This window comes from Macrobrachium rosenbergii, chromosome 59 (genome assembly GCF_040412425.1).
Source record: "Macrobrachium rosenbergii isolate ZJJX-2024 chromosome 59, ASM4041242v1, whole genome shotgun sequence".
Lineage (NCBI taxonomy): Eukaryota > Metazoa > Arthropoda > Malacostraca > Decapoda > Palaemonidae > Macrobrachium > Macrobrachium rosenbergii.
The window spans coordinates 6,056,439-6,067,547 of NC_089799.1; positions in this window are offsets into that span (position 1 = coordinate 6,056,439).

The window sequence follows — 11,109 nt, forward strand, 5'->3', positions numbered from 1 at the left end:
TCTTAGCGAGTTCGAACGTGGCGCTTCCATTTGTGTGATTGAAAGAAACACGAGTCTGTTTTCTTCTTCTTGAAGGAATTTTCAGTCTAATTTGTTGATAGAAAGTCAACTCATGAAAGTTTAAAAAACAGTTTTTATTTAATGAAAAGTCAGGGAGTGTTACTGTAAAAACATTCGTTTCTTCGAGGCCGTTACAGTGAAAACGTCAGTTTCCATGGGGTTGTTACGGTAAAAACACCAGTTTCTTTTTGGTTGTTACAGTAAAAACATCAGTTTCCTTGGGTTTTTTTTATAGAAAAACATGTTTCTTGGGGCTGTCACAATAAAAACATCACTTTCCTTGGAATGCTACGATAAAAACATCAGTTTATTTGGGACTGTTATTGTCAAAACATTAGTTTCTTTGAGGTTGTTGTAGTTGAAAGCATCAGTTTCCTTGGGGTTGTTAAAATAAAAACATCAGTTTCTTTGGGGTTGTTATCGTCAAAACATTAGTTTCCTTACGGTTGTTATAGTTGAAAACATCAGTTTCCTTGAGATTTTTGCAATAAAAGAAGTGTCTTTCGGGTTGCTGCAACAAAAACATCGGATTCTTTGAGGTTGTTACAATAAAAAAGCATCAGTTTCTTTGGTGTTGTGACAATAAAAACAACAGTCTATTGATGACTGATTACATATCTAAATACAAGTAACAATCTTGATACACTGAACACGGATGAATCTGTACCTTGAAGTTTGTTGTGAGAGAGAGAGAGAGAGAGAGAGAGAGAGAGAGGGGGGCGTTACTAAAATTAGCTGTCTGCTCTTCACTTTTGTTTCGTTTTTAATTCAATTATGATCTGCAATTGCATTCCAAACAAAATGTGTACTTTCACTGTTTTTCATTTGCGTCACAGCATGCTTAATGTACGAAGCAACATGATCCGTGCAGTGCAAATAATGCAAAGATATTGCATAGTATGGGGTTCAATCCTCTTAATAATAATAATAATAATAATAATAATAATAATAATAATAATAATAATAATAATAATAATAATAATAATCGTTTTCGACTTGAATCCTGTGTTCGAGAATGAATTTTTATCAGTCTGCCTCGTTATCAAAACTTCCATTTTTTCATGTTTTCTAAAAAAGAGAGCGGCTAGTTTTATCTTTCTATTTCTTTATTTTGTATTTAAAAGCGTTCAATAACAAAAGGTGTAAGACCCCCTAGCTGCAACCCGTTTCATTCCTTTAACTGTACCTCCTTTCTTATTCCTTTTCCACCTCCTCCTTCTCCTCTTCCTTTTCCTCCTCCTCCCCTTCTTTTTCCCCCTCCTCCTCCTCCTCCCCCTTCTCCTCCTCCTCCTTCTCCTCCTCTTCTTCCTCCTCCCCGTTTCAGCGCTGAATGACCTCATCATAGGTCCTAGTGCTTGGCCTAAATTCTATATTCAATTCGATTCAAAAAGGTGTAAGAGTAAAAATGTTCTGTGGGAATGACAGTAAATGTCCAAAATGAGAGTTGCATTGATTTTATTCATGGTTCTCTTGTGTGTAACTAAATTCATATTTGAGTTCTCGAGGTAATGTAACAGGTATTTGGCGAAATGTTCAAATGGCCTTCCTCGGTTACCATCCAGTTTTAAAACTAATCTAAATTTATCTGTGTTGATTTTTGTGAGGATAAAAGAAGAGAATGATGATAAAATATATTTACTAGAGAAGAAGAAGCGGAAGACAGAATGAGAAGAAGAAGCGGAAGACAGAATGGCGAAAATGTGCTGGAATGTACCAAATGAACAAATCAAAAAGCAGGTGTAGAAGACCATCGTATACCAATTGGAAAGCTAAACACTCATAATGCGGGGAGAGGGTTGGCAAGGGGTTAGGAGAGGGGAAAACAGGTGGGAAGGGGTGGAGGTGGAGGAAAAACAGGTGGGAAAGGGTGGGGGTAGGTGGAGGGGGTGGATGGAATCTTTTCTAAACGAACTACTAAAAGCGAGTTCACTCTTTTCATTTCGTGCTCCAATAGGCTCTCGGAGAGGGGTAGGGGTGGGGGTTGGGGTGAGGGAGGGAGATAGGGGGAGGAGGAGGGGAGGATAAAAAAGGGGGAGGGGTTAAGGGGGAATGATTTATTGAAACGATATTAAATCCCATCAGTTGCTTATTACTCGGGATGAAGGAAACGCCTTTTATGAATCCCGCTTGCATTCGTCCTCTCTCTCTCTCTTTCTCTCAGTTTGAATCTGTATGCATTCATCGTCTCTCTCTCTCTCTCTGTTTGAATCCGCTTTCATTCATCGTCTCTCTCTCTTTGAATCCGCTTGCGTTCATCGTCTCTCTCTCTGTTTGACTCCGAATGCATTCATCGTCTCTCTGTTTCTCTCCCTCACTCTCTCTCTCTCTGAATTCGTTTGCATTCATCGTCTCTCTCTCTGAATTCATTTGCATTCATCGTCTCTCTCTCTCTCTCTCTGAATTCGTTTGCATTCATCGTCTCTCTGTGTCTCTCACTCTTTCTGGCCCGGCGCTGGTTCACGAGCGATTTTGTTGTGGGGGCCGGACTTGACGTCGGAGGCATATTCCAGAACTGACCTAATTCACGTGATGGCACCCCAGTGATTATTTCATGGAATGTTCATCGCAATGTGGTAGTGTTTCATGCGATGGCATCACGGCGTTTAGTCCATGTGCTGGAGGGCACATTATTATTGCCTTTCATATGGTGGTAACATGGCGAATACGCCTTATGCCAGTGTTTATTTAGTACGATGTCACAATAATGCCTATATGGTGAAGAAATCCACAATGGTGTCAGTATTTATATAAACTTATATAAAAAAAATATAAATAAAACTAGAGCTTTGGATTGATAAAGAGAATCGAGCAGGTTCTCGAAAGCTTTCGTTTTATGTATAGATATAACAATATATATTTACACTGACATCATTGTGGATTTCTTCACCATTTTAGTGACTCATGCGATCGTGAGATTTTTATAAATAATGCTATCTTAAGCGATGGCACAGTTAGTGCCTTTCTTCATGAGATAACACGACACATTCTCTTTGTATCTTTCTCTTTGTCTCTTGGAATACCTCAGAAAGACTTCATAGAGTTTTCATACGCATCAGAACATGTTTAGAAGACCGCCAAGTACTGCTGAGTACCTTAGAGTTTCTAAAGGAAAAAAATTATATTCCGCGTGATCTAACTACGTCGACTATTTCAAGCGATGGAATCTTACTGCCTTTTTCATGAAATAAAGCGACAAATTCTTTGTATCTTTCTCTTTGACTCTTGAAATACTTGCGAAATGCTTCATTGAGTTTTCATACCTCTCAGAACGTGTATAGATAACCGCCAGGCACCTTCAAGGACCCTCAAGTCCTGCCATGTTCAGCAAGGATTACCGTCAGCCGCCAGTACAGTAACACAGGGGTTTTATTGCCTTTCATTTCGGAAAACCATCGAAAACTGGCCGCGGTGCGGTCGGCTTTCCTCGCCGGACGTTAATTTATAGTGAATTTCCTTTCATCTTTCTCGACAAAGGGGAGATTAAAAAGAGTTACGAAGTTCTGGTCCGATGTGAACAATTACTATCGAAATTGCGCTGTCCGTCGGTTAGCCATTTAGACGACCAAAACAAAACATTAAAGGCCCGGGAAATGGTTGTTCAATTATTGTATAGTTGTTGTTTGTTTTTTTTAGCAAGGGTTGTTTGCCAGGGCTTTGAAATTGTAAGGGAATATTTTAGAATTTCAATTCCAATAAAATTGCATATGTGCAGAACAAATGTGCAATGACAAAATGACTTCACTGGTTAAGAAAAAAAAAGGCACCGCAGAACACCAAAGTTCATGTGAATAAAATAAAACAGGACCTTTAGGCCTTAATAAGGTCCTCTTCACCTGAGGCACAGGACCTTATTGAAGAAGCTGACCTTAGTGGAGGTCGAAACTCCTATTTTTACATTTATTCAAATAAACTTACTTTTTCTACGGTGGCTTGTTTCTCAACCAATCAATACTAACGAGAGGAATGTGTGTTTTTTTTACTGGATTATTTCGATTTAACTGTCCATCCTTGGAAAACATTAGCACTGCCATATGCCATTTTTTTCTTAACTTTGTTTTTGACATAATAACCTATATCCTCTACCTATAGCCTATAACCCTATATCCTATATATCCTATAAACAATAACTTATATCCTATAACCAACAACCTATACCTTATAATCTATATTCTATATCCTATAACCTATATCCTAATCCTATAACTTATATCCTATAACCTATAACTTTCAGTATATCCTATAACTTATAACCTATACCCTATAACATATGTCTTATATCCTAAATCCTATAACATATCCTATAACCTATAACTTTCAGTATATCCTATAACCTATACCCTATAACTTATAATCTATATCCTATAACATATGTCCTATATCCTATAACCTATATCCTATACCCTGTATCCTATAAACTATACCCTATATCCTACAACCTATAATCTATACCCTATAACCCATATCCAATAGCCTATATCCAAAGTTCCTCGCTTCTGAATCGTCTACTAAGACATTAAAATGCGCGATGAAGTTGTAGCCCAGGTGTTGCCGAAATTAGGGGGTGGGCCTATAACCCCTGCGAGCAGATTTATAAGACGTGCATTAAAACTATGCATCCATTTCCTCTGTTAGAGGTTTTTGCACATTTTTAATTATTAATTATTTATTTTCTCGGTGTGAGTCCATCTACGTAACAGAACGCAGAAGCTGATATTTTATGATTAGTTACTTTCTATTTTAACAGTATTTTTATGATATATTTACTAGAATATATGTCTGAGGTATACAATTTGGATCATGTCAAGATTAGCGAACCCACTCGCAGTAGCAGGGTTCGCTATTCTTCACAAGAAGATTATTGGGTTCGTTATTCTTTGCATGGGAATAATCGGGTTCGCTGTTCTAGACATGAACACTTCGGTATCCAGACGTTTGATCCCCCAGGGGCTAGTGCTAAACAAGGCGAAATACATTTGACCTCCCCAAGGGCTAGTACTAAACACGGCGAAACAGTGTAGATGAATCACTGCTTCGCCGTGTTTATAAAACGCAATTTAAAATAACATGATACGTAAGTAAACGAAATGATAAACGGAATGGATAATGAAAAAAGAACGACAATAGTTAGATATCTTTTCCCCTCTTTCTCTCTCTTACGCTATATGAGAATAATTAAACTAACATGATCTAAATATAAGTAAACAAACAGAAGAACGAAATGGGTGAGGGAAAAACGCGATAAGAGTTGCATCTCTCTCCCTCTGACTGGGAAAATGCTTTCTTTTTTTTGGTGCTCCTCCTAATTTCATGGTGGGTCTCCCACGCTGCATGAGATATTTTCGTTGGATATAAATTAGACAAGGCGAATATGAAGCGAACTATCTTTAACATTAAAATTACTATATTCATTATTTAAGTTAGGATTTATATACTTGTGGGTCGCTACCTTTCATAAATATAAGGGATAATAACAATGGGGCTTGCAATAATTTGGTGATATTGCTTTTCGTGCATTACATAAATACAGAACACAGTATATATATATATATATATATATATATATATATATATATATATATATATATATATATATATATATATATATATATATATAGTACATACATACATACATACATATATATATATATATATATATATATATATATATATATATATATATATATATATATATAAACACGAAGTGTCTTTTAAATAACGAGACTGATTAAATAACTCAGCTTTATTTATATGTATTACAAATTTAACAGTTGTCGCCCTTCAATACCCTCCCCATTTGTACAAATACATTGCTGCAGTCTTCTTCTTTTCCACTGATGGAAAGCATGGAGGAAGAAATCAATTTCTGTCAGCTGTCTCAACACATCCGCCGTTTTCTTCTTTACAGCATCAACTGACCCAAAGCGTGTCCCCTTAAGTACTGATTTAATTTAGGCCCACTACAGAAAAGACGACCAAACTAAATGGCGACTCACAATCAACTGAATGTTACAGTAACTGTAGTAGTGGTAGTAGTAGCGGGGATTTTCCTTTGAAACGGCTCCCTTGCTTGTCATGCAGGTTCAGACATACTGAAAGTCACCACGCATGGAGTTATGACCGGTGCCGACTGGTGGAATATATATATATATATATATATATATATATATATATATATATATATATATATATATATATATATATATATATATATATACAGTATATATGTGTGTGTGTGTAATGTGTGGCCTTACTTGAGTACTCTATAAATATTATTAATACCCTGTATGAGGGACACACTTAAACAGACTTCATTAAAAGTATTATGGAAGCAGTTTGTCAGACTATATACTGTGTATGACTGAACTAAGAAGTGCAGAGTAGATGCAATATCAGAGTGCAAAACCAAACTTCAATTTCAAAGTGCAAAATACGCCTTCATATCTCACTATAACCAAAAGTTATCAGAGCTGATAACTCCTTTTAGAAGCTTATGTTCTTAAAAATGGAAACACTATACATCATATGCAGAGTACTTAAAGCGTTTACGAGGCCGTTACCAATCACCATCTCTGTACTTTTACAGACAATATCCTTTTTAAGAGACAGACTAATGATAAAAAAGCTACGTTACGTCAACATTGCAACGCTTCTAGTTATAAGCCATTACTCCCTTTAGAGCGGTATGGCAACGGTCTATGGGTCATGTGCTTGCGTTAGTACGATAACTTTGCTGCGCTTTGTACGAAACTAGACCTATTTGCTTTCTGAAATTAGATACTTGTAGCTAAATGTGCCCGCATTTATTTGTTTACTCGTCTACTGGAAAGTTTGAGATCGTAATGTATGTGAAAAGGCGTGATTTAAAAGTATATTACCCGTAATTAAAAAGAATCAACTTAAAGAATACATCTTGTTTCCTCAGCAGAAAAGATTCCCTCCCCGGCCTCCGATCTAAAATACATTTGCACAAACAGACCAGCCCACGAGGAAAACGAGAAAGCCTCTCATTGTAGTATCTTTTCATAGGCCATTAAGCTCATATGAAACAAAGGTTGTGAAGTCCATTGTTAAGGGGTTGTAAATGGAACAATGATGGGTCTCTGAAGCCTCGCTAGCTCACTCACTAGTAGGTCCTGCTCCCTCCCCTAATACCTCCCGCTCCTCCTCTCACTACTGACAATGCGAAGTTCCCACGTTCTCTCCGCCACAGTCCGTCTGGTTCTGTTCGCTACTTTCGCTTTTGTTCGCTCAAGAGATGAATGGAGTCGTACGAATGACCGGACGGAGGTACGCCGGAACGAAGAGAAAAGACAGAATATGAAGGAAAATATCAGATACAAGGGAATAACAGGACAGGATGAATAAACTGAAAAGTACGAAATCTGTGTGTGCATTTTGGGACTTAATATGTTTTCACGATCTGGGTGAAAAACCGTCATTCTAGAAATAGGCTGTTTGTTTTCCTAATTACCTACAGTTGCTTTTTCATATCTACGCAAGATTTACACTTTCATTTGAGTGAAAACTCAAATGAAAGTCTAAGGAAATTTTAAAAAGACGCCACAGAAAATCCGATAGAAAAAGTTAGGTTCAGACTGTAAGTTCTCGTTGTTCTTCTAAGTCATAGACTCCGTAGCGTAATGGATAGTGCCGTCAGTGTATACCTCACGCTGTGCACTGTAGGCATTACTCAAGCTTCTTTGCAGTGTCCCTTCGGCCCCTTGCTGCATCCTCTTTCATTCCTTTTTACCATTCCTCCATTCAAATTCTCTTTCTTCCATCTTACTTTCCTCAACCCTCTCCTAACAGTTGTTCCATAATGCAACTGCAAAAGTTTTTCCATCTGTTACACCTTTCAAACCTTTTCACTTTCATTTTCCCTTCCAGCGCTGAATGCCCTCATAGGTCTAAGCGCTTGGCCTTTTGCCTAAATTCTGTATCCTTCCCTTCCTCTCCCAGCAATTGTTTCATCAAGATTTTCAGCGCTGAATGACCTCATAGGCCCCAGCATTAAATTTTGTATTCCAATTCTAAATCAAAGACAATACCATTGATGGAAAAAATCCAATTTTCATTTTGGATCCCATTTGAATGTGTAAAAAAAAAATAGCTTTCAAAAGTTTTTTTTTTTTTTTTGCGATGATTGGTCAGCTTCCATCATCCATTGATTCTCGGTAAATACGTCGCAAATTGGGAGATTCGCAGGATGGGCCATATGCACAAAAAAGAGCTTCCGAAGTTAATATCAGAGAGCTTTCAATCGGTAGCCAGCACATGTACATATATAACGTTCTGAACGTGAAGTTCAATGACATTTGCAAATGGCTGCATGACAGTAAATGATAAAAGTACAGTGTAAATTCTCATCATCAGTATTATTATTATTATTATTATTATTATTATTATTATTATTATTATTATTATTATTAAACCCCTATTCAAATTGAATAAGCCTACAGGGACCATCGACCTGAATACTAGCTTCCATTATTATTATTATTATTATTATTATTATTATTATTATTATTATTATTATTAATAGTAAACCCCTTATTCAAACGGAATAAGCCTACAAGGACCATTGATCTAATTTCTCTCTTCCATTATTATTATTATTATTATTATTATTATTATTATTATTATTATTATTATTATTATTATTATTATTCAGAAGACAATCTCTCTCCATATGGTTTTGTTCTGAATTAAATTACACAAGACAACAGGAAATACAGAGTATCATTAACAAAAGAAAATAATATTAAAGAAAAATCAGTATGCATACGGCCATCAGTATCACGTGACTGGTCAGATCCGGATAAGAAAAAGATTATGCTGACAAATCCTACGTAACTCAGACTATACAGTAGGAATACAGGACTTCATATATAATGTCCTTCAAAGAAAAGTCCTTATATCATCATCCTTAAGTCTACAATGGAGAAAATTTTATATATATATATATATATATATATATATATATATATATATATATATAATATATATATATATATATATATATATATATATATATATATATATATATATTTCTAAATCCTTTCATATCTTCCCCGGGCCATGACACGACTTCCTGAACTGAATTAGGGGTAAGTTGTTAATTAGTAAGTAATATGTTTTGATGTGTCGCCTAATTCCTTTCGTGTCCAGAGATTTCGTCATTTCCAGTTAGGACCTGAATCCTCATTTTGGATGAGCTTCCTCTGTCTTACCTCTATAGATAAAAAGGAAAGCGGTATATATATATATATATATATATATATATATATATATATATATATATATATATATATGCATATATATCTACATACTGTACATATATATAAATATATATATATATATATAATATATATATATATATATATATATATATATATATATATATATATATATATATATATATATATATATATACAGTATATATGCATATATATCTACATACATATATATACATACGTATATGTGTGTATATACGTAAATATTTGTATACGTATATATACATATATAATTTATTTAACATGAGGAATGAAACGTATTTTCCAAAGCTCTCATTATGTAGCTTAGGGAGAGAGAGAGAGAGAGAGAGAAAACTCCCTTAGCGATAACTACATGGCTCTGACACTTGTCTCATTATATACCACGGTAGAACAATCAAAAATAACCACACGATAAGTAATTTTCACTATCCAAAAAGCACGAAAACTCAAAACCGTTGGATCTCAAACTTCCCCAAAAGTACTTTTATCCCAAAATGGCCAAAACCGAGGGACCCCACCATAATATTTCGTAGAGACGGCCGCTTGGCGTCGAAAGATAGGATGATCAGTCATCCAAACCTATGACAAGAAGGATCGCCGCTGGGGAAGACCTTAGCTTTTTTTTTATTTTATTTTTTTTTGGGGGGGGGGCTTCCCCTACCTTCGTCTCCAGACAATTGGCCCCCCTAGAGAGGTAGTTCCGTCAGTGCGATCCCACGGGGTGCACTGTAGGCATTACTAAAGGTTCTTTGCAGCGTCCCTTCGGCGGCCAGCTGCGACCCCATTCATTCTTTTTACTGTACCTCCGTTCATATTCCTTTCTTCCACCTTGCTAATCACCCTCTCCTAACAGCTGTTTATGGTGCAGCTGAGAGGTTTTCAAACCTACCTACTCTCGATTTCCCTTCCAGGGCTGAATGACCTCATAGGTCCCAGCGCTTTGCCTTTGGACTAAACTCTTTGTTACACACGTTTTCAGACAATTGTTTTTCAGAAGGTAACAAATGGAATGATGAAGATAATTTACTAGAATTCGGGAGCGTGAAAAATTTATTATGCTAGAAGCTCTAGAAACTCATTTTTTGGCATTTTGTTACATCTTATTCCTTCTAGATAAAGTTATAGACATTTTTCTTGCGTTTTATTGCTTCATATCCCCTTCTAGATAAAGTTCTAGGTTTCCTCTTCTTACTTCATTTCCGCTTCTAGATAGTTCTAGGAATTTTTTTGCATATTCTAACTTCATATCCCCTTCTAGATAAAATCTAGAATTTTCCTACTTACTTCATATCCCTTCTAGATAAAGTCCTAGGAATCTTATTGCATTTTACTACTTCATATCCCTTCTAGATAAATTTCTAGGGTTTTTTCCTATTTTTTTTATTCTAATCCCTTTTTAGATAGTTATGGAAATTTTCCTGCATTTTCTTACTTGTTCTACAAATAGTTTTCCATTTTCTTTCTTAATCACCCTTTCTAGATGAATATATATATATATATATATATATATATATATATATATATATATATAATATAAATATATATATATATATATATATATATATATATATATATATATATATATATATATATATATATATATTTATATATATATATATATATATATATATATATATATATATATATATATATATATATATATATATATATATATATATATATATATATATATATATATATATATATATATATATATTTATATTTATATATATATATATATATATATATATATATATATATATATATATATATA